Source organism: Pelmatolapia mariae, unplaced genomic scaffold (assembly GCF_036321145.2).
Source record: "Pelmatolapia mariae isolate MD_Pm_ZW unplaced genomic scaffold, Pm_UMD_F_2 NODE_ptg000053l+_length_149371_cov_1, whole genome shotgun sequence".
Lineage (NCBI taxonomy): Eukaryota > Metazoa > Chordata > Actinopteri > Cichliformes > Cichlidae > Pelmatolapia > Pelmatolapia mariae.
The window spans coordinates 30979-56911 of NW_027051790.1; the positions used below are offsets into that span (position 1 = coordinate 30979).

Genomic DNA, 25933 nt, shown 5'->3' on the forward strand with positions numbered 1-25933 from the left:
GATCAACACCATGAAACTGTATAACAGTAAAATAAGAGAAAATCTCTTTCAGAGAAATAAAAAATCAGCACAAACGTATAAAAGGAACTAACTGGATGATTGACTGTGTGATACATGTCGACAAGCAATCGTTTCACCAAAGTTACAGTGAGTTTTACAAGGAAAACACCATCAGCGCAAAAATATGAATTACACGACTGACAGAGGTAGCCTGAAAAGCTCTTTCCTACAGTAAAAACTCAGTGAAACCATTTCTGTCCTCACTCCTTTAAGCCCAAACGTTAGCATTTTTACCTCAAGAGCAGCATATTGTTAAATTATAGATATTGTACCAGACCCTTAAGCTAACATCACATTTGGGTCAAGGCTTCAACTTCCACAAAACAGAACAGCTACACAGATGACGAGGCGGAATTTTGAGCCTGGATATTTATACTGGAAACAAATAATGATGAGCTTCATCTTATGGACATAATTTTTTTTTAAATTCAGTAAAAACTAAAAACATCTCAGTACATTCATATCCGCATATATTTACTTTGCTTAAAAAAATATTACTCTCATCCAATTAGTAACAATTTAATAGCAGAAAAAAATAAATAAATAAAAGTTGTGTGTATAATTAACAAAAACTGTGGCATATTTTTAAACCCATGTAGTCTTCTAGTTTTGGACTACCTCTGCTCTTCACGTGACTTCATCACCTTTGTCCCTCCAGTGTTTCCCTTTGTAACATTCACTTAGAAAAATGCTCCACAGACAAAGGAGAGCAACAGCAATGTGAAAGTAAGGCAATTAAAAAAAAATAAAAATATATATATATATATATATTCTAGACAATAATACTCAACATCTATTTTCCAAATGGTCTCTGTGCAAAAAACAACAACAACAATTGTGCATTTAAGAGTGCTATAGAGTCTTCGTCTCTCTTTCTCCTCCTGGTTTATGGGCCCTGCAAACATTAGTCTATCTCTTCAGGTCTTGGTGTCTAGTCTCTTTTCTACAGACTTCACCAGCAGCTCAGCGTACTGCTCCAGCAGAGCCAGGGCCTTCTCTCCGTCACCGTTTACCCCTGGGGGCCCTTCAGATTGGGGTGAGGAGGGATGAGGCAGAGAGTCCAGCTCATCCTTAACTGTAAGCAGCGCCTTGGACAGGATGCTCCTCATCTCATGTTGATCTTCACTGGTCTGTTGGCTATGCTGTAGTACCTGTTGTTAATGAACACATACATATATAAAGTAAGTCAGCCATCCAAACTTCCAGAAATTAAAAAGGAAACCAATGATGGAGTGTAAGTTGTAGCACCCTGAATGACCACTTGAGGCTTGCCCAAAAACTGAGTCAAGTCTCCATAATGTTTCATGTTAAAATACTCAACTTTACAGTAGAAATAAACATGTTTTCCACCTGATAGAAAATGATTGTAGTTCTTATAGCGCACTTTCCCTTTCATAACAAAGTGTGAATGTTTTTATAATTTACCCATTTAAAATCTGCTAAGCATTTAATATGGGCTACTTTGTAGCTACTTTGAATGGCAAAAGTAGCTACACCCATCTTGTTCATCATTTAATGTACTAAAACACACACCTAATTTGGTAAGTATATATTATTTAAAATTTGTTTATTACTAGGCCACCTACACATTACACCAACAGGAGCTGTTCCACCCTGGAAATCCATGAGCCATAAAGCTCCTGGCACACAGTTTTTGTGCTGATGTTAATGACGCAGGAGTTACTGAGTCAGCAAAGAACTAGTGACTTTAACAAAATATGTGCCTCAGTACTCAGCAACCCCGCTCTATAACGCTTCCACTTTACAGTAATATCACATCATGTAGTATCTGGGAGGGAAGAAATTTCACCAGCTAACTTTTTGCAATAGTGGCATCCTATTACAGCATCTCATTTAAATTTAGTAAACTCTTGAAAACAAAACAATTTTCTCGCAAACGTTTGTAAAAGCAGACTGCATGGCTAGGTGTTTGATTATATACACATGTAAAAAATCCTGGCCTGGAGAAGATGAAAGAATTAAAAAAGCAGGAACTCCAGCAACACTTGAGGAACGAAGAACAGCTTTAATAATTGACCAATTATTAAAGCTGTTCTTCGTTCCTCAAGTGTTGCTGGAGTTCCTGCTTTTTTATATACACATGTGGCAGTGGGATTGGAAACACCTGAATTCAAAAAAGGGTTGTGGCCAATGTTATCTATATAGTGTACCTTCCAGTGTGGCTTGCTGTGTAGTTTACTGTACTAGCATCTAATCCAAAAAGTCCCTGCTAAGATTTTGGTGAGTTAAATTCTACAATTTCCTGTGTTCATTACTTAACCCTAATCAGCAGGTATCTGGATCCATGCGTGCACACATACACTTTATTGATACTAGCTTGGCCGGATAATAGATTGGGTAGCATGCTAACCAAGCTAGCATGCTAACCAAGCTAGCTAGCATTAGCTGATAACAGTTCACCCTCTTGTTTAAATGTGGTCACTTCTGACTATATTTAAAAAAACAAAAACAAAGCAAAAACAACAAGGTGAAAGCCATGTTGAGAATTTTAAAATGGGTGGCTTTAAAATGCCCAGACACATATGTCTTTTATATACAGTTTATGCAGTCAACAGGCAGCCAGAGGCGCACACAGATGGGCAGTGCCTTTATCGCTTCATTTGCTTCATCAGTTTATAGATGTTTGCTTTTCCCCTTTGTCTTATTCTCTCTCTGTTTCCTGTTTTCTATCAAGTTCTCCATCCACCCACCCACCATTTTCACACATTCATATACACAGACGCACACACTGACCGTAGTGTACAACATGACAGTTTTCCGCAGACTGCTGTGAAGGTCGGTAACAACCTGCCTACAAGTTTCCAAGGTGACTGAGCGATCTGCAGAGAGAGATAGACAGAATGACTTTCAAGTACGGCACAGCGTGCAGAAAATCACCACGCGCACCCAGGAGCACAAATAGCACAAACACAAGCGCGCGCTGTTATCGAGCGAAGTAGGAGAGTGGTAAACGTTGTGCAAAAGGTTGAAGAGCATATAAGGAAGAAAGAAAGAGGGAAAACTTGGTATCAGAAAAGAAACAAACAGGTGAGGAGGTTACTGCAAAAAGCTGCAGAGCTGTAACAGTGTAAACTAAGAAAACTGATTTCACAGTTTATATCATCCAGCAAAACACAGTTTCAGGTACAGAGCTGCTATCACTTAATGCCATTTAAGGTTTCTGTGTTTTTCAAATTGAAATGAAGCGAAAAGAAATTCCTGGCCTTTGAAAGGCGCTTATCATTCAGGGAACAGCCGGGAGGGAAGTATGACGAAGGGAACAGCCGGGAGGGAAGTATGACGAAGGGGATGGAGTTATTGTAAGATTCACCAGAGCACTTTAAAACTATTAGATACCTTTTATTTACTGAGCGAGTGAGCAATGTGAGGAAAACTCTGCACTGCCCATTAACTGAGGCTTTGTATTTGACGTCACAGCAGAGTCTAAGTAATATTCAAATTCACCTGCCAATTTTCACAGATAATGGAAAACAGTACCTGGTGTGCAAACATGAGGCCATAACGGAAAACGTTCATCCTTTTCAGGAAGTACAAATGTGCAAATTTTATGAAAATCATCCATATTTTGATATTAGAGGGAAGCGAGAAGAGGGCTGAAGACAAAGAAGCTAAAGGAATGAATGTAACAAAATGTAACACATATAAATGTAACAAATGTAACAAAAAAAAGCAGATATTTAAAACTTGTTGTTCTGTCATGTGTCGTCCTTGTAAAGGTCTAACTGGAAGCAGGCAGATAATATGAGACAGATAAGACTGACAGGCAGTACTGAAAAACATCAGGGGACGTAGCAACAAATAAGAGCAGGGTTGGTTAAAGAAGTCGTGGGAGGCCAAACCTGGCTGTGGGCTTGATGTGTGGGCCTGTTCAGGCACCAGAGGGCACTCTTTAGCTACAGCCACCTGACCTGGCTCCTTGGCACTGGGAATAAAAGCCAGAAATGTAAGTCAGTTGCAGTGGCAGTACTAATTCTTGTATATAAGATACCCAGAACTGAACAGATACAATGAACAAATACTACTGCAGCCAACTCATAGTGTGTATGAAGCAAATAATTAGCAATTTGATGTGCGACTGTTAAAAAACATCTAGCAAAGTCTTCACAAGTGATATAAAACTTCACCTCTCAGAAACCGAGTCCCTTTTCTGCTTCACAGGCATGGAACATGACAAAGAGGAATCCAAACTTAGAGACAGGTGCCTGCCTAATGCTGAAAATAACAAGATAAAATCACATTCAAGCACACAGTTAGCCGATCAGCTCCTTAGCTCTGTGGAGACATTAAAAAGTACACGACTGGCCAGGGTTCTGACCTTGTTTGTTTAGGGGAGTAGCTCTATGGTGACATCCGGGGTCTGTTGTAGGAGTAGAAGCCCTGCTGATACTTCCAGACCAACTTGAGCTTGGCTTCACCTCCAGGCACAGGCTGCGTCGAGGGCTGAGCGGCTGCTTAGGAAGTGGGATGCGAGAAGGAGGGACGTTCTGGCTGGCTGTAGGATGAGGTGGAGTCAAGGAGGGACTGTTTGATAGTGGAAGGGATGATTTTGACGGCACGGAGGATGGGAAAATCAGGACAGGAGATGAGGCGAGCACGGGAGGCTCAGTTTCTATCTCCACAGACGACCTCCTCCTCTTGGAGAAGAAGGGGGAGCCTGGCGGGGTCACTATATGGACGGCATCTCCAAAAGAGGAGGACCGGCTTTTTGCCACGGAGCTAGCAGTGGGGTTCATGTAAGAGTGCTGGGGCTTGAGTTTAGGGCTCTCCCACGGAAGTGGGGACTGGGATGACTGTGGGGACCCAGAGGAGTGTGAAGAAAAGCACGAGGAAGGTCTGGGAGAGGGTTCATTGAGGAAAGGCTGCTGAGGTCTCTTGTGCAACTCCCTCTGGTCACTAGAGGGCATAGGGGAGGAAAGAGCTGCAGAAAAAGACAGTGAGAAGATTAATATGACTAATTCTAAGAAAGTAGAATTAAATTACGCGTGCTAAAGTGTTATGAACTGATTCAGAAGACTACAAAGCAGTTACTTTCAACTCATGTGGGAAAATACACTGATTAATTTGGCAAATTTCAAAGAAACTGTAAGTCGGCAATGCAAATTATGTTTAAATACACTCTTGAGGCAGATTAACTTTCTCACAGTTGCCAGCGGATGGAATTACTGTAGTTCACTGAAAAGTCAGACACAAACATTACAGGAACCACAGACAAATAAATGAATGAACTGAAACGGGATCAAACGTACAGCGCGTGGCCAAGTCCTGGGCAGAGCGCGATTTTTGGATGCACGCCGTCCTGTCCAGCAGCAGCGAAGCTTTGGGGGGAGGATTAGAAAACCTCCAGAGGTGGGACCCTGTGGTCGTCTTCTTCTGGGGTCTAAGCGCAGGAGGACTGCTTCTCTCCGGAGCCCTGCTGAGACGCAATACAGCAACTTAACCATCTGTTCACGGCACGCGTGAGTATTTTAGTCACATGACTGGCAGGAATGAAGCACAGTGAAATGTCTGCTGTTGTGCTGACATAGCCTTGTGACACAGCATTTATCCCCCCCATGTTGTTCATACTGATCTTTTAGAATCATTTAGTGACTTTTATGCTTTTCGCAGATCCGGTTTTGCCTCAAAAATGAAACCCCCATGACGCCTCTTAATGTGTGTGCTTTCTTCTTACTTTGGCTCTTGAGCTTTTCCAGGGGACACGGGACTCTTATTTTCTGCATTCCCGCCTACGCCATCTTCCATCAAGGGCCGCACTTTTGACACCGGGGGCTTAATGGAGCGGCCGCCTTGTTCCTTCCCATTCGCTTTGGCAAACAGAAGCACGTCTCTGCGCAGAAAGGTAATACCGGGTAAGAGAAGCAGATAAGTGAGACACACGTTCCCCTAACGTATGTGCAGATTGATATTACTCTCAGGTTTGTAAAGTCAATATGAAGCCTCATCCAGCAGTCAGTTAGCGTAAACTTTAAACAGGAGGGGGTTGCACTGCTTAAACAAGATATACCATGTGAATTAGCGAGCTTTAGATGTGCTGGTAGGTGGATTTGGAGACTTCTGCAGAGAGCCGCCTCTTTAACAGTAGCTTAGACATGAGGGTGGAATCATTTAGCCCCCAAAATATGAAGCTGTTTACGCTTATACATCTCCACCTCCAAGAATAAAAAAAGAAAACAATTTCCTGCTACACACAAAATCACCCATAGAGGGTTAACAATGTGACTTTAAACTGACAGCTTGACTAGACAGGGAAAGTACACAGCGGCGTGTGAGAGTCCGCATGGGTTTGTAATTATAGCTGTTGAATCCACATTGGTCTGAAGTGGTCAGGCAGTACCGGTTATTATGTCCTCTGGCCAGGAAGCGTGAAGACATACTGAGCCTCGGGACTGTGCTCTGCTCAGCTGTGGATGGACATCAAGAAAAAACAAAAAGGAAGAAAATTGAGACAGAGGCAGGAAGTAGAAGTGAGACTGAGAGGATAATCAGTGTCGACTGTATCTGAATTTGCACGTGAGGTCATTTAAAGACTTCTGGGAAATAAAACAATAATTTTGTTCTCCATGTCTGGAGGTGTTAGCCACAAACAGGCTATACATTAGTCATAACTAGACATCAAAGGGGTATCAATCTTCTGCCCCTGGCTCCCAACAACAAAGAGATTTAGGTTATTTCCCTAAAGCTCAAAGCACGCCTGTCTGTGTGTTCTGTGCTACCTGTAGTGCAGCCCTCCGACAGCGTCTCAAAGTTCTGCTTGAGGAAATCCGCTCGATCGCATCCGCCACTGTCCGTTATTGTCCTGAGAGCCTCGTCCATGCTCGTCACCCCTTCCCTTCGCTCCGCGTCCTCCTCCTTCTCGACATTCTCCTCATCCGAGCTGTCCTGACTCAGATACTCTGCCTCTGCAGGATCTGAAAGCGAAAGCAAAATTAGACGCAGCAGAGACACAAGTGTGACAAAGAGAAACCAAAGTCTCCAGTGGCCTTGATACAGCCCTTACACACAGGGAGGGGGGGCAGCAGGTACTCTGTAATCCTTAAGAAATAACCAGCCTGGTAGTTTTATCTGACATTTCTCTTATCGAGCCTCGAAATAAAATAAAATAAAATAAATAAATAAATAAAATCCATGTCTCTCTGCACGCCCAAATCCCTCTCTGCAGGTATGAGCTTCACTGTACGTTGAAGAGATATTTTAAAGCTCTCCTGGACATTTTAACTCATGATTTTAAATCCTGCGTTTGGCACACTTCATAAAGAAAACCTGAGACTGAGCACAGGCAGGCAGAGAGTACTGCAACATGAAAAAACCTCACAACGTGAAGAAAGCTCACATTTTTTTAGCATTATAAATATACAAAGACCTCTCAGTTATGCTGCAGTATCTGGTCTGGCCTTATGGACTGAAAAGGACTGAAAGCCAATTATGAGGGCAGTCAGGAAGCCCGTTCTCTCACTCCCTTCACATTCCTTTGACTGCAGCAGCAGTTTGAGTGGCTTACGCTCATGTTATGCATTTTTCTTTTTTAGTTTTGTTACATTTAGTTTTGATGTTGGTTTAGCTTAGATCAGGTGTGGGGAATTAATCTCCCCAAGGGGGCGATATGAGAAACTGGGACTGTTTTTAAGGGCTGTAACAGGGATGTACACCAGGCTGGTCAGAGTGGCAGCAGTTTAGTGTTGCTGATGGTTTATGGTTAGACTTTTCCTAGTTTTCTTTTGCTTCTTGTTCCTAATTATTTATTAAAATTTGTGGGAACTGTGTGGCTTATTTCAGTTATGTAGAATCTCTAACAGCGTGGCGATAGACATACTGGGGGTTGTAACATATTTTTTTAAGGTGTTTAGACTTCTTGTGTTAGTTTTGGTGTTGAAAAACTACAAAATCCTGATGAAAGTATGTAAATAATGTATGTATGTTCTCACCAGGGCATAAGCATGAATGCATCTAAAGCAGACAGTCTCCTGTCATGTGCTACTTGCTGAAAAGTGCAACTTTGGACACTGTGCTTTACACGATTTTTTGGAGTTCAGAGCTTTTGCACAAAAGACTCTTTTTTTAATGCTGCATGCATTCAGAGTAAGACCTTACCATCCAAAATATGATCTGGGCTGGACTCTCTGCTGTCATAATCCAAAGAGCAAGCGCTGTCTGGGCTGCGGCTGTCCTGGCTCTCACTACGGATCCCTCGTCCTTGCATCCTGCAGTAATCGCTGATGTAATGGAATCACCGACGTGGGAGCAACGAGGAATGGGGAGGGGGGGTGCAGAAAGAGAGAAACAGCAAACTGAGAATAGAAAAGGACTTTTGTTGTCTTGCAGTGGCATTGCAATCAGTCGGGCAAAACAGTGTGTAGCAGGCAGAGGTTTACCTGTCCAGAGGACTTGTGTCGTCCTCCTTTTCCTCAGGATAGAGCACATCTGTCCCCTTGGTGTCCCTGGAAGTGTGCGAGGACAGCCAGTCGGCGTCCGGCCAGGGTCGATGTCTCCTGGGTCTCTCTCCCATCTGCAGAAAACGGGCAGTGCAATTATACGCTCACGGATCCACATGAGCAGCTTCCTATATCTCCCTTATAGACAAACAGAACGTACCACAGGCTCTTGGAGGCCGAGCGAGCTCTGCCTCTCTCTGTCATGTGGGGGGCAGCTGGGGTTTTTCTTCGGAGCAAAGGTTTCCAGTTGCCTCAGGTCCAGCATGGATTTAACCATCACTTCCAATGAGCCCATACGATGAGACCAACGCCTCCGGGGACGCTTTGAGGACTCAGGGATGACTTGGCTGACGACTCCATGCTGGGAATATACATTATACACAGCACAGTACAATTATTCACCCTTTCCATCACATTTGTTGCTATGGAACAAACTGTATGGCATCATTAACACACAGGGATGTGTTTTTTTTTCCATTTTTGTTTTCTTTAATGGAACAAAAAGCAAATACTGCATGTTAGGATGCTTTAAGTTGTGCTTTCTTAGAATAGTCCAAAATGATTTATTTTATTTAAAGTCATAACAAACATCTACCTTTGTCAGCTCCCAGTCCTGTCCTTCATCTGAGCCTCCTGTTGCAGGAAGGAGCACAATAATTACAAAGTTAATAGAGGAAGTCAGTTTAAAACAATTTTGGTTGTTTTCCAGATTGTGCTGCACTCTGCACAGAAGCCGAACGTCAGGGCAGTGCGCCAATGGAGGATTGTCTACCTATTACTAAACCCTTTTGACCTCCTTGATGTTAAAAAAAACAAAAGCAGTTACTGCTATGTTTATTCATGTCATCAATTATCACACAGTACCTGTGTCCTCCTCTTCGTGGCTGCTGGCGGAAGAAGAATGGGTCGCGTTGTCTTCGGGGTCATTGGCATCGTCGTTCGCCGCTCTGTCGTCCTCCTCGTGTTCACGGTCGCTGTCAGAGGACAGACCACCCAGTGCGGGAGCGCTGTACACCTCACGCCTAGGGTAACACAGCGAAAGAGTCAACAAGATGAATATTCTATCTGTGTTGCCATGTCATTATACGCGAAGGGAATACATTCGCTTGAGGTGGGCTCTTTATCATCGGCGCTGGGTTCATGGCAAGAATGTACTCAATTAACAGGTGGAGGTGTGCTGGTGTCGTCACCTGAGACTGGAGGTTTTGCTGGGTGGTGTGTTTGGGTTTTCTCTGAGCTGGTGCAGCCTCTCTCTCATGGTGATTGTCAGCTCCGGGGACAGCCTCCACACAAAGATGCAGCTGGGGGAGATAAAAGCATTAAATATTCAAGATTTCATTTCAGCTCGGAAGCATCTGCAAACACATTTCCACAGCCATTTCCTACAGCTGCAGAGGCAGAAGATTGCTTCGGCCTGGGTGCAAGGACATCACTGAGAGGCGGTTTCTCACCTATCTCCCGATACAGAAATCAAATGCCGGCAATCGCTGGTAAACTTAATCCCAGTGACGATTTCTGCCAAACAAAAACAATAAAAAAAGGCTTGTTAGCTCTCATTATGTTCCCTGTCATTGTGGTTAGATGTATTCTGTGTTAGCTGCGTTACCAGAATGTCCAAACATAGTGGCCACACACTCCCCGGTGTAGAAGTCAAAGATGCTGATGTTTTTATCGGAGCAGCTGGTGGCCACGTATTGACCAGAGGGATCGATCTGAACCTGCCACACCAAACACAAAAGAGCCTTTTAGCATCTCTCTCTATATGTGTATAAATATATATACAGACAGAGAGAAAAAAGGTGTTTCAACTGTGGAGAAAAATGTTACCCTGAGCAGACTTCCATCTTCACTCAAAGATCCTTTGTAGAGTTTTTTCTGTTTGCCGCTGCTGATGTTGAAAATCCTGCAGAGAGAAGGAAGAGATAAGCCCCGGCGCCTTTAAAGAACGCTTTCCTAGCGAAGCTCGTGCATCTTTGAAGCCGCGTGCCCTCGCTCACCTGATGCAGCGGTCCTGACAGCCAACAGCGGCGTACTTGCAGGTGGCGTCTACGTCCATGTCGTAAAGCGTGGTCTTCCTCACCATGTGGTGGGAACGCTTGAACTCTGTTCCTCTGTCGGTCTGTGAAACAGAACAAGACAGTGTCAGGCCTGCGCTGGAGGAGGGTAGAGAAAATATCAGGGGTATTTTAGCAGAATGCATGATGTGACTTTTATTCTGAGCATGCTGAACTCTATATAACCTGCAAAGATAAATATGTGCATCTTAACAGTCACTGAGCCAAGCCTCCAAAAGCTGCAGAGATCAGCTTGACTCAGGATCAATATCTGCATATTAAAAGGTGGGTATACAGCTAGTTGTTGCATACAATAATGGAGTGGGGAAAATAGACTGAACATGTTTGGCAGTTAGAATAGGCCAAAGTTTAGACCACAGAGAATCAGCTTTTGTGCATCACTACCATCATCATCATCATCATCATCATATAGACATAGTCAGAAAAGGGTACTCTTTGCAGCTCATCCTTGAAAACGGCACAGACGAAGCTCATTTCTGCTCTGCCGGAGCACAAACCTGTCACAACAACTTTCTAAAATGAGCACTCCATAAATGTCTGTACGCCAAAGAGAAGGTTCACTTTAGACTAACAAGCGCTTGTTTACTGCGCTCCGGAAAAAACAAAACAAAAAAACAACTTAATGTTCTGAGTCACTGCAGTGGCCTAAATCCCGTCTCAAGTTTATGAAAAATGCCGTAAGTGGCCTGCTAACCCAGAAGCAATTCCAGAGCAAAAGAATGTCGCCTCCATTTTTTTTCTCTTTTTCTTTCTCTCTTTTTTTGTATTTCATAGTTATACAACTTGTAGCACAAATGCTCCTTTTGTGGTCTGTGCTCTAGAATTGCTAAACAGATTGTGTTACCATTGTGCCAATAAGTGTGACCTAAATGAGAGGAATTAATGAAAAAAAATTAAGTCAAATGCAAAGAAGCTCTTTGTGGCCAGAATTAGTTATTCAGAAGAATATCGCAGGCAGTACTTTGACGAAGTCAGAATAGCTGGTTCACTGTTTCCAGTCTACAATGAGGTGGCTGTTTCCTGCCTTGTTAGTATTTAGCAGCCTGCATATACATTAGCTTTAACATTGGTGTTTGGCAGGCCGTTCTGAGATAGTACTTTTTGTGTCACTCATGCTTTTGCGTGTGTTTGTTGGGTACTATCCAACATCTGATGTTACCTTGTGTGCTGTGTGGAAATAGATGCTCTTGTCTGCCCCACAGCTGATCATTCTCACCTTGTTGTCATTGGCTAAAGAACAAAAAACAAAAGCATTTAGTCATCGTGTCTTCATGCACGCTCAATCATCCAGGCAAGGAAATCCCAGAAAGTTGATTCTGTTCATCTAGACGGAACATTTTCAGTGGGAGAAATTATTTGTGCGTGAAAAGTGTGAGAGGATTACCCTGCCCTCAACACCGACCAAGTGTGTCAGTGTTGAGGGCAGAAACATGGTGGCGCCGTGGGTTCCCCAGTTTCACCCACTGTGGCCGATTTGTGTATGGAGGAAGTAGAAAAGAGGACTCTATCATCCTACCCTGGGACACCACCGAGTCATCGGTTCACATATGTGGATAACACCTGGGTGAAAATCAAATCTCAGGATGTCCCACAATTCAGTGATCACATTAACTCAGTGAACAAACACATCGAGTTCACCAGGGAGGGTGTGAAAAATGACAGGTTAGCTTTCCTAGACTGTGAAATATAATCTGTAATGGACAACATTTGAAAGTCAGTGGAAACAACCTCTGGCCAAGCGGATGGCAGAACACAGGCCAGGACTCCACAGTCTATTTACATCTACAGGCCAGTGGCCGCTCTGTCAGTGGAGAGGGAGAGACAGTAGTTGGAGCGGGGAGTCAAGGAGGCTATTTACGTGAAAAAGGAACGACCATCTGTGAACTGAGGGGGCCTAAGGGTACATCGTTCACTATTTTACAGTGCTGTGATTACAGCTATACCCCAACTCTCTGTGAATAGCACTCATGGAGATTGATCAATGGTCGTGACAATTTGCATGTTAATGATCATGAAACTGACCTCACAGTCTATTGTTAGTCAGTGGTGCTGGTTTCAGTCATTATGCAAATGTAGTGTTTATGAGGTTGGAGAAACCTGCAGACAGCTGAGACTGAGAAGCCACATGAGCGATGAAACGTTTCTGCCACTGAAAATGCGACGTCCAGATGAACGTTCCAGGATTTAGTCATCTTTTCATTCAAAAAATTGAAACCTGACCACAGAGACACCCTAATATTATACAGCAGCTTATTATACAATTACACTTTGGCCTTTTTAGTATGAAACTTTTATGTTACCAAGATAAGTTATTGCATGTTGTTTAAGAAGTTAGCTGGTTAGCTGAGCAATCTTGTCTGTTGCAAAGTGGATACAAAGCTAAAGCTGACATCCCTGCACTTCCACATAAATAGTGCAGAACTAGAGACGGAAATTTAAGCTATATGGACAAAATCACCTAAACATTACACCTACAGGACCTGCTCCACCATGGAGACCCATGTCATAAAGCTCGGAGCACACAGTTCTTGTGCTGATGTTAATGCCAGAAGAGGTTTGGAGCTCTGCAGTTACTGAGTTAGCTTAGTGTTCTGGCATCTTCTATGCAATATGTGCTGCTACACTGGGCAACTCCGCTCTGTGTCTTTATGCAGTGTTTAGGGGTGAGAGCTGCTGTGGTTTCTAAACCACTTTGCAGTAATACCACTAATACACACTTTTTTTTTAACTTGCTGCAGTGGTGGCATCCCATTAAAGTACCAGTGACTCTTTAAAATGACCCACTCTTTCATAAATGTTTTTGAAAGCAGGCAATGGGGATAAAACATTTTTGAATTTCAAAGATTAAGAGGTGTGGCCCAGTACTTTTTGTCCATACGGTGCATAACTCGTCATGTCTTTCTCTACATGGAAAATAGCTGTAGGCCAAATACTTATCCTTTTTCTGGCCACTGACTCATCATTTGCAGACATGACCACCATGCAGAAATACGCCACAGGAACTCAAACCCAGCTAGACTCATCCCTAGGGCAGCATTTCTGCAGTTCAGCTTCTTCCAGCATGAAGTAATTGGTAGCTTAAAAGCTAAGCTTTCAAAGTAGTTTGCCCCAAACTGCCTATTTTATATTAACCCACTATTATTAGTAAAATAATTTTACAGTTCATGAAAAAGTCCAGAGACAGTAGATTAGTGCCTCTTCAAAAATCTAAATTTGAAACCGTGACAGTAAGTGGTGCAAACATTTCATGTCAGCTGAAGAAGAGAAAGCAAAGTGCAGCGGAAAGGCTTTGCTCAGGCAACCAAAACGCCACCTGAATACACATGTAACCGTCATTTATTATTGAAACAAGTTGTGCGGCGTGTGAAATAAAAGAGGGACTTTGTGTGGGACTGAGCGAAGATGAAAGCGTCGGATTAAAGAAAGATTAGCCGTCAGATGTTGACAGCTTCTCAAGTGTCTCACCAGCAAAGCGGACGGCTGTTATGGATGAAGAGTGTTCGTCGAGTGTTTGCACCAGACTGTAGTCGTCTTCTGCATCCAAGACGTGGATCAGACGATCCCTGCTGGCTGTGGCCAGCAGCTTCAGACCTGAGAGAAATCAGACCACATAATCACCTATTGTATTCACAGTCAATGTGCAAATATTCTCCAAGCGTGCCATCATTATAGTAACTAATACAGTCTCACACACACACTGACCTGTTTCTGGTTTACTGTATTCGAGGCTGAGGATCTCAGCATCATGGGCTTCCACCTTAAGAATCTCCTCCATGCTGCTGAGGTCATGAACCCTGCAGAATATCACAGTTTTAGGACAGAGGTCACATCAGTCTGTCATCAGCCTCAGCCTTAGCCTCGTCCTACCTCAGCATGCCGTTGCGATCTCCAGATGCCAGGTGTTTGCCGTCTGGGCTGACACAGATGGTCCTGATGCCCGTCCTGATTTCCGCTGTCTGTCCATCCCCCGACTTGATCTCTGAATTCGCACTTGTTACGCACTCTGAATCCTGCAAGGTGCTGGTGTTCCCGTCGATGTATATTATATTCAAAAGATCCTTTATAGAAATGAGGGAGACAGAAAGTAACTCTTCACAGCTGTACTTGAAACACAGCTGAAGAGAATACGGATCTTGGAAGTCAAACTCACTTGGCTCAGGATGTTTGGAGAATGAGTTTGTGTCCAGTCGTCCATGCGCCACACTCTCACGGTATTATCAGCTGAACTAGTGAGGAATGCGCCTGATGACAAACCAGAAGCCACTTCTTCTGGAACATCTGGAAACACCTGGGGAGTAGTGACAAAAGGAGGAGGTTAATAATAAACTAGATGAGGGTAAAAAAAAGCATGATTTTAAAAAACAATTAATGCTGTAAGTTAGATTTCTAGAAATGCAGTTTCACTATGCTGTGAATTGTCTTATATCGACTGTTATCACCAGTTTCAAGCTGCCAAATTCTGATGCACAATGTTCAGTACAACAGCACAACAGCTCACAGTTTCCCAGTTTTGTTCGTGTAATGATCCCCAATGTGCCGCAAATTACTAACCGAATCAATAGGTAGATCCAATCTGTTGTACTGCTGTAATCCTATTGAGCCAGGAGGCTTGAGAAAACACACTGAACATCTCACAGCTTTTAAAGAGGTGATATAAATTCACTTCCTCCTGCATGCATTTACCTCCAGGTCCCAGACACAGGCGGGATGAAAGAGGGCAGAGTGCACCTTCCCCACTCGCTGCACATCTCTCACGTCCCACACATACAGGCTGTGGTCATTATATACACAGCTGAGCTGGCAGCTGACGGGGTCATAGGTAACGGCAACGGTGTCTGGGTAACGGGCATCCGCTGTGGCGTTGAACAGATGACTGTGGGAATGAAAGGTTGGGACAACAGGAATTGATGTTTTCTTTGTAAAAATCCGACATCCTCGAGAATAAGAAACATTTAGACGAGACTCGGGCTTGTTGACTTGGTTTGAGACAGAAAGCTCTATTAATAGAGCTCACTTGATCCTGCAGTGGATCAGTGCTAAAGAAAGGCCAAGTTACTCCTGAGCTCTTCCTCACCTGGCCTCAGTCATGGAGGAGACGTCAGAGCCAAGGGGGTGCGGCCGTGGCAGCGTGCACACAAAGTGCAAGTCAGCGGGTCTGAAGGCTCGCACCGTTCCATCGGCACAGCCGCAGAAGATCATATCTTCAGACAGAGAGAGCGACTGAGCCAGCCCAGTCTGCACGGAAGGACACACGCCAGAAAATCAGCTCACAAGTCATAGCTTCATAATCTTTCTGAGAAAATGGTAAACATTCATATTCATTCAAGTCTGAAAAAATAAGCTAATTATGCTCCTGCAGATAATATTACATCATTGCTTTGGCTGAGTCCTCTGCAAAGGTTACAGAGGAGTAGAAAAGCGGCCCCGTTGGAGCTTTTCCAAACACATCCTGTACCTGTCCTTGCTTCTAAATCTTCTAAGATCCTCTTCACCCGTTCACTAAACACGTATGGTTACTGACCTAAGGCATTTGTGCCTGTACTGTACTCAAATAATAACTAAATGAACATGCATGTTAGTGCTGACTGAGGCCAATACCACATAAAGAAAAGTGACACCTAGTGAATAAAGAACAAATATGTTACATTCAGCTACCATTTAATAAAAATGAACAGTAGTGGCAGTTAAGAGCAGAGCATCGTATCACAATATTTTGCTTGGTGATACTGTAAAGATTCAGGGAGAGCAAATATCATTATTTTTATTAAGTAAGTTAAAATACTCGAACAAGAGGGCTCATGTCCTACACCACTGACTGACTGCAACCACTCTCAGAGAGGCTGTCGGAGGTTTGCAAGTAACTGCTGTCTTATCTATAAATGCAGGTTGCAGATTGCCAACATGCTGGCATCAGTCTGAACGAGTCTTTGTTAATAAACACAACATGAGGGAAGTCGACTCAACAGATTTGAATTCGGTGATTTATCACAGCTAATCAGAAGCTGATTGCATGTAATTGTCAACTTGACCGCATTCAATTCATCTTGTGGCAGGTTTTAGTCACAGTGTTGGTACTTGCTTGTTGTTGCTGCTTGATAATATCGTTTTGCAGCAAAAAAATTACATAAATCCAAATAATTTAAGTATGATTACTTTATCTTATTAGATAAAACAAATACTGACAAAATTTTAATTTGAGATTTATGAATATCTTATTCATTTTGTTTTGTTTTCTTATATGTCACAAAATGTTAAAAATCACATTGATCATATAGTGGGGTGTCTGGTGAGTCCCACCTCTACCTTTCACCTGCAGACAGCCCCTCCCCTCTCACTCACCCGAAGGTCCACCCACTTGTCCAGCATCCTCTTGCTGTTAAACTCACACAGCAGGCCAGAGGAAGTAATGCAGAAAGTGGAGTCTGATTTAGAGCCACGTCCACAAGCTACATCACAGAAGAAATTGTTCCTCAGCTCTCCCAGCAGCCCGGAGCGGCCCAGCAGAGGCACAGGAGCGCTGGCCTACATAGCACAGAGGGGTGATGGTTAGCTGATAAAGCTCCAACTGAAGGAGTTAAAGTGCTTCCCTGAAATGTTGCATGTGTGCTGCTGAAAATTAATAATCCCTGGGTTTCACAAATGTATTTGCATAATCTAAGAGTGCACTAAAGTTATTCAATTATGCAAAAATAAAGCAGAAGTAAAAGGTAGGGAAATAACTCCAGGCAGTAATAAAAGATAGGAAAGCCTCTCATACCTTGTTGGCCTTGCAGTGGTCCAGATACCAGAACTTGACATGCCTGTTCCCCACTGTGACAAAGTAGGAGCTGTCCTCGGAGAAAGACACACCTTTCACCTTACTGGACACCTTGTTAGCGGCCACTATTACATCTTTCTGCAAAGAACAACACATTCGAAAGAGATCACACAACTAAAACACAATGGGACTCGCTGCTCAACAGTATAACATCACATTCACTACATGGTTTTAGACATTTTCACTACTTTAAAGTTATTTTTTCATTTAGAGTTTGAAAAAATTGAGCTCAAAAATTGCCAGTCATCAGACATTAAACCATGATTGTCCTGATTAAAGCAGTCAGAAGAACGGAAGAAGGTGTAAAAGCACAAGTAGGATTTGAGCTTTAGAAACTTTCAAGTGAGACAAACCTTCCACGCCCAGACGTTGACCATCATGTCATGTTGATTTCCTACACTGACTATGTATTTGCCATTGGGGGAGAAAGCCACACAGGAGACGCCGTACTTGTGCTTCTGGAGCTCGGCCACTTGCTTCCGCTCTGCCACGTCCCATACTCTCACCGCCGGTAGGTGACCACTCTGATAAAAAAAAAATGGTAAGGGGGGAGGAGTCAACGTTTTAAAAACAACGTTAGGTTGTTAGTAAGATGGCGAACACTCCTCCATTCATACACTAAAGCGTCTTAATGTTTTCGTCGACTGAAACAGGCTCCGCTCAGGAGTCACCTGTCATTCCTGTCTGTCCATCTCTCTAGAAGATCATCCTCTCTCTGTCCTCTGATTGTCTACTTGTCCCTTGACCTGCTCACATTATTCCCTCTTGGGGATCGAAAGTTCAGCAGACTATTTGTGTAGTCTCCTATTATAATATGGTAAAAGGACCTTTCAAAGGTCAGAGTTATTAGGTCCAAAAGAAATAGTGTGACATTCAACTGAAGACAGAGCTGCATACAAAAGACACACAAGAAGAGGAGGACAAAACAGCCTGCACATCCGCTGTCAGCCTGCCCCTGTATGTAAATGAGCTACTGTTTGATGAATGAGTGTGTGTGTGTGAGGGACATTTCTTATCAGATCACTCACTCGGGCATATCTTTTACTCCTCCTTTTAAAGGGCCTGTGGGAAAACATCTAATACAGCTGTGATGCGCTCAGCTTTGATCACCGAGCGCAGCGGGTTAAGAAGAGGGCTTTAATATGTCTGGTAGCTGACCATAATGCTAACACTCAGCCTGGAGTGGAGTGGCGAGTAAATTTGCAGCTCTAATATTTCTCCACCACATCTACTACGATCTCTAAGCAGTTTTAATTAGGAATTTAGCACGTGGTTCCCTTTGAATTCCAGGAGAATCCAGGAGAACAGCCTATCCTCAAGTCTATTTGGTCTTTTGAACTTTGGTCTTTGTCGTCATGGCAACTACTGCCTGCCCATCCACTTATGCAGAGAAGTCTTTAATCGGCTTTGATTGGCCGGGGAGGATTAAGATAGCGTGTTGTGTCGAGGCCCGCGTTGTAACTACAACAAAACCGATTCAAGATGCTTGACTGAAAAGACACATTACGCTGTGACACGACAGAACAAGGCCCTTTATAGAGGAGAGGCTGCAAACACAGAGCTCTGCAGCAAGCCTCCATCCTGCTGGGGTGTCCGCAGCACAGCGCGCTAACTCCTTCTTATACTGTGGATAACTGAAGACGGGAACAAGCTAATTCTCTGAATTCTGCAGTAAATCTGAATTACTACAAACACCAGTCCTACTGTGATGTTCACTTGACACAGCAAAAACCAAAGAAAGCTAAACAGAAGACGAGAGGACAGACGCAAGTTTGAGTTTACCTGCAGAGACAAAGTGAGAAAAGTGAGGGTGATGAAACTCACCTCTCCTGTCACCAAGTGTTTGCCGTCAGGGGAAAAAGACAGAGCTGTGATGGTTTTCCTGTGAGAGGGACAGAGGATAACATCACAGCATGATTAGTTCAGTGCTGCTCTGCGTCAGTGAAGACTGTACTCGTGGATGACTCACCTTGAAGTGTTGATAATGTGGTGCTGCCTGTTCTTTTTGGGGTTCAGTAAGACTACCACACACCTACACAAGGAAACCAAGAAATGCAGTAATGCATATTAATATCTGATATGGAACAGGTCGAGAAACGATGCACATACTTAAGGAAAATGGCCATTTTATGTTAATAAATTGATGACAGAGCTTATAGGTGCAAATGTTTAAAACATTCACGCTGTGCAACTCCAAAGAAAGCCTGATGCTAATGGCTGAATTTTATCTGGAAGTTTTTCCTTGGTGGTAACAGCGAGAGGTAGAAACACACTGTAAACATTGGTGCTGTTAATCTTCTAGGAAAGCAATAAATAATTGACATATGTAGTGACTGCGAAAAAACAACTAATCATGTGCAGAAATGAATTTATGAAACTTACAAATGACCAAAAGATCAGTTGGATAACTTCCAACCACTTTTTGTTTCTAATTCCTCTTTATTTTTATTTAATTTTACTCCACAACACAATAATAACCCCAATAAATCATCAATATTTTCTGGTTTAAATCAGCTGTGTGTGTTGTGGTCAAAACTCCTGCATTCATGATTTATCATTTTCTTTTTGGGTGAAACATACAGTTGAAGTCAGAAGCTTGCGCACCCTCATCGTGGGCATGGATGAATGATGATTTTGGGCTTTTAATGATTTCTTTGAACTGTAAATACAAGTTGTTTCGGTGTGTCACCACTTTTCAGAGTAAAGTGAGTTTTACATTATTCCAAAATCGACACCTTCAAGCTCAGCTGAAGTTTGCAGCTGCCCACATGCATGACCAAAAAGCCTTGGAGTAATATTTTACAGTCAGATGAGACAAAAATTGAGCCATTTGGCCACAATGACAAGGGGTATGCCTTTCAGGAGTAAAGGTCAAACCTAAGCACATTGCACCTCCTGTGAAGCAGGGTGGTGGTAGCATCATGCTCTGTGGTCGTTTTGTAGTTGTACATTGCACCAGTTGGATATATTAATGAAGAAGGAGAACTACCTCCAAAATTTTCAGCTTCACCATAAATCAAAAGCTAGATGACTGAAACTTGGAGATGACTGGGTGTTCCTACAAAAAGGAAATGAATAGGAACACAAGCGCGCGCACACATTTTAAACCTTGGGTTGGGAAAGTGCACAGGATTTTCCCTCCTTAGTCTAGTTTTCAAAATACAGAATAACTTCCTTAGAGGGAACATTCAGAAAGAAGATTACACTACGTTACATGAAAAATGAAAGCACGATTAGACATAACGTGAGTCATTTTTAGCCTATACTATATATTTTACATTTCGCCAACACCTGTTTTTATATTTTCCATATCGAAATAATGCACGCATAATATTGTTACCTATTAATTCAAAATCCTTTTTGCATCCTAGCTCGTAAGCAGAACTTAGAGCAGCATTCGACCTGCTAGTGAACTGCACTGTGCCAGGAAACTGCATTCCTGGTACAGAGCAGCTTGCACAGATTTAAACTGAGACAGCAGGTGGGTTGCCAGATTGTGCACCATTTAGAAAGTACAACGATGAGCAGAACCATTTGTGCAAAGACGTGCCCATGCATACCTCACAGACACACACACACCCTTACACTCCTTTACATGTTGTTACAATACTGCTCTAATTCTCCTCGTTTTCCCCCGTTGACCGCTGGCCTTCTTAATATTAATACAGCTTTGTTGGAAGGTTTGAGAACAAAATCAGCTCAAGTGCACAGATTTTGTTTGCGACCTGGCAGGACCCACTCTGCTTGTTTTGAAACACTGCTTTCACCCGCGCCGAGGCCAACCCCCCAGTATCACCACTGCAGATCTAAACCATCCAGCATAACCATCCTCATTTTTATATTCTATGCTGAGTAAAGCTATAGCAGCAAGAATTAATAATACTGCACAACAAGCTATCACTGTGCCAGAGACAGCCTCCCCAAGGATGGGATAAAGAAGAAAAAAACACAGAGCTCCAGTCCTCTGAGATGATGCAGAGATAACACACACACGCAGAAATTTGCACACTAAACATCCGCATGAGGTAGATATGATAAGGCAGCTGGGAGCGAGCGGAGCGCTGATAAGTCAAAGGTCAGATTAGGAAGATAACAGCGCATAAACAGTCTCTCTCGTCTCACCCTGCAGGATAGGCCACAAGTCCGGATCGAGGGTCGCAGGCCAGAGCGCTGTTTCCTGAAGAGGTGATGCCCAACACTTTCTCTAGAGTCACCTGTAGAGAGACAACACAGGGCGGGTTTGGTTTTCAGGAATTCATCATAATTAGAAGAGAAAAATTAAATAGTGGAGGCTGACAGAAGAATAGAGAGAGAAGTCAGTAAAAACACGAGTAAATGTGCTGTTTGTGTACAACATTCTGGCATAGTCTTATGTATTAAAAAGCAGCCTTTCCTGGCAGTTTCAAGATTCAGGCTGTCAAATCTGAAAAGTATTGATCACTGTTATTGTTTTTATTGCACACCTGCACAAACTCTGTGATAAATGAGCAGACTCTGAGCTGCTGATGTGCAGCACCAAGCATGTCTTTGATTGATACGTGTCCAACAACAGGCTCGAGACAGAAAACTGTCATTGTTTTATCTTTTGGGTGTTTGAGGCGTAAATAAAAAAGGAAAAAGAAAAAGATCTCAAAGACAAAGTGAGGATGTGACAGCTGGCTTGGCACGTCTGTCTGTCTGTGTCTGCCTTGGGAATTAGAACCAACTGCTGGCGTCATTGATTAGTCTGAGTGAACATATGAACGTAGCCGAGCCTCAGTGTCCTACTAACAAAAGTGCAATAATAACATCAGCAAACAATAAAAAGAATCATAACAAATGCTTTCTAAGATTTCTAAATAGACTCTCAGTTTGTTTTTTGTTTTTTTAAACTGACCAGTCTTAATAGATCATTTATAAGCCATTAATAAGCCAGCCTTTTGGGTTGCCAGGTTATCAAAATGTCATTTTTGCCGCTGTTTAAACATCGCATATGGCAGTAAATCAGCTATTAAATCGTGAATGCTTGCTTAACATAGGTGTTCCCAGTCAGACACTGCAATAACTTCATTTTAATAAACAACGCCAGCTGTTCTCATAATGATTTATCACTACTCTGCCAACAGGTCGCAATAGCTGTTTTAATAACTATAATGAACGCCTATCTCAAAGTTTTCCACCCTGTAACGCGTGACTTGTTAGGACCTGTGCATCAATAAATTGCACAAAAACACAGGATGCGGTAAAAACAATAAAAATGACAGCTCATATATGGAGGCTGATGTTTAATTTCTTTTTTGGTGAATAAACATGAATTTTCTGGCAGTTGTTTCATGGTTCAGGCTTTACAGGGTTAAGCAGGTGAAACGTTTGTACCTTAGATTTCCAATAATTACAGTAAAGTATCTCAGATCAGATTTCTAGCTCCAGGTAAGCCTGCAGCACTAACAGGTCTGCAGCGGGACGCTTCTTCTGTCCGGCTGTTCTACTCACACATCAGGAGTTTTCGTACCTTGCTGGTGAGATTTTTCTTTGCAGTTCTTCTTTCCGGTGGCTGGAGAACGCAGCAACTTCCTAATGCGACTTTTAATGGTGAATCCATCGCCCGGCATTTTTCTTAGCTTGGCAGCCCGGAGGCACGGCTCTGAGGGCTGCTGACCATCCACTGTGGCAATCCACGGACTGACGGAGTGTGGCGCGCACACGGGCTGGAGAAGAAGCGAAGGAGAGCGCGTAATGATCCTGCTCCCAGGACTAAAACCTTCCGGCTGCAGAGCTTTACAAAGTGTGACAGAGCTCCTGCAGCAGCCGGTGGGACATGTGGAGGCTAATCTCTCGAGTAAGTTCGCTGTTCTCTTCTTCTGTCGTTGCAGGTTCTCGTCTCAGCGCTGCGGTTTGCAATGGCAGGAGGAGACGGAGTCGCCGCTCAGCTGTTCGCTTGTTCCCGTGTGCCAGTGTGACATCACTGGTTTAATCCGAACCTGAACTGGTCCCATTCAGTGATTACATCAGCTTTTGTTGCTTTTGCGCCTGATTTAATGGGATTAGAGAGACCGGTGCAGGGGACGTTTTGGGAAGCCACCAAAGAATTTATTAGGCTGCTGATTAGCAGACAGAGGTTCACTTATCTGGAAGTTCACTCGTAGTAAATGGGACTGTTTGCTTAAGTTAAAGCAATTTAGGTTTTGATTGTGTCTTTTTTTGAACACTTTGACTCACGTTGTCTTGCACGAAGGCGATAATTAGTGCGTGTTAAGGAACTAATCCATTGAATAAGATTTCAATTCTGAAATGTCTTCGTGGAAGATCTGCATTCAAACCACATCCTTTCAGAGCACACTGCACTTATTTTTGCCAACCTACTGGGTTTATTTATAGGTCTTCTCAGCAGACCTTTATAGTTAATTATTATTTTTGGTAACAAATAGCTAGTAATACTAACAGTGAGCTATATTCTGTTACAGCTTAAGTGAATCTGAAGACTTTTGGTATAAAATAGTTCTTCACAAACTAAATATTGTGATAACTACCAAACTACCACCACAAATGTGCTGTTCCAAATGATGATTGGATGATCGGTCATTTAAGTGTTCTAATTCACCTTAGTTTAAAATTATATCTTGAAGGTTGATATCAACAAACTCACCTGCCAATAAAACCCAGCCAACTGCACCATACAGTATTGTAAAATACCATATTTATAATGAACTAGTTACCAGAAATGTGTACCTTAGTTATTGCTTAATTTAAAATACAAAGCTGGTGGAAAAGGCTTTCCCCCCCATTATGTTGCCTGTATTATATTGTGCAGGAGTACCTGGGCCCTGTGCTGTGGTGTCCAGCACTGTGACAGTAGCAGTGAATTTTCTGGGTCCTGTGGTTTGTACCATTGCAGATTTTGGAGAGTTCTGGTTAAGTCTGAAGACTGACAACAACTGCTTAAGCACTTTTTATGGTTTGTGGGAGGGTGCAGTGTTCTTTTGGGTAAGTGCTGTTGTCTGCAGCAATGCTTAGGTGGGTGATACATATCAAAGTAGCTCCCAAGTGAAGGCCAAGACCCAACGCAACATTGGATCATCATGAAATCATCAATCTTCAGTCCACCTCAGTTTTAAAGTACATGCATCAATTGACCTAAATCTATGACAACAGATGTAATGTTTGCTTGAATATGCCATCCTGATCAAAAGTAAGTGGACAATTGGCTGATAAATCACTTTCATGTCCAGGTGAGGTCTGTATCTTATTATTTCATGACAAATTAGGCAGGTAAAATATCTGGAGGTGGTTTAACTCTGAACATAAGGTTCAAAGAGATTTTAAGTCAAGTGAAGACTATTCTTACACTGAATCATCAATATAAACTTTAGGAGTGGCTACATGAACAGCCTGGTACATTCTTAAAAAAGAGGAATGCCAGCAGCCAGCTCGGCTGCACCAAGAGGCCACAAAGACCACAGGAGATGACTGAAGTGCATGATGACAGAATTATTTCCATGGTTACAAAAACCAATTTCACAACATCTCACAAAGTCAAGAATACTCTCAAGTTGGTGCACAACAGTCAGAGTAAAATCAACTGAATAAGTCACATGATGGGGAGGGGCAAGATCTCGCAATGGGTTCACCCGAAACCGTCTTAGGGACGCTCTCAATAGGGTTTAAAAATCTGGAACTATCCACCATTTGCTCTTAGAAATGAAAAAGCTTCTTGGATGAGAAGTGAAATTTCTTCAAGAAACTTATATAAGTCCAGTTGCTTTTCCTTCCAAGCTCCTTAGATTACCATGACCTGGATGACTGAGATGCATACTGGTCACACTCAGGAAAAAGAAAACCTGATTAGTTTGCCAGAAAACATGAAGATCCTGGGACAGAACCAGGATTAATTCATTAAAGCGCGGAGGAGAGGGACAGCTCATGAGCAAAAACAAACCACACTAACACAGTGGAGGTGATGTTATGGGCCTGTAAGGGTGCCTGTGGAACAGTTCAATCAGTGTTCATTGATGATGTGACTGCTGGTAGAAACAGCAGGATGGATTGTGACATGTACAGGGCTACAATTTTTCCTCGGATTTAGACAAATGCTGCAAAACTGATCAGACTTTCACAAGGCAAAGAAATTAGATATCCTTCACCTGATCTCAACCTAACAGAGCAGGTTTGCAGTTCTTAAATACAAAAACTGAATGCAGAGACCCACAAACAAGCAATAAGTGAAGGTGGCTACGGTAAAGGGCTGACAGGGCATCTCGAGAGAGGAACCTCAACAGTACCTGGTGATCTCCAGAGATTGTACCTCAGGTGGTCGTTGACTGCAAATGGTTTTCCCCGAACTATTCAAATTATGTTAGTTAGTTCAATTAAAACTGATCCTCTGAAAAGTTTATTCATAAAGAGCTCAAAAAATACTTTTTAATCCTCTTGAATTTAAGCTGAAAGTCTGCACTTCAGTCACATCTGATTTGATTTAAATCCAAGGTGTTGGAGTACAGACAGGATTAGTTCATAATATGTAAAGACAAGATGAAATACACTCCCCCCCCAAA

At 42.8% G+C, this 25933-nt stretch overlaps 1 pseudogene; it reads right to left on the bottom strand.

The window, feature by feature from the left end:
• Nucleotides 1-77: 77 nt before the first annotated feature.
• On the bottom strand, nt 78-23266 carry LOC134622585 (mitogen-activated protein kinase-binding protein 1-like; annotated as a pseudogene).
• Between the last annotated feature and the right edge of the window lie 2667 nt (nt 23267-25933).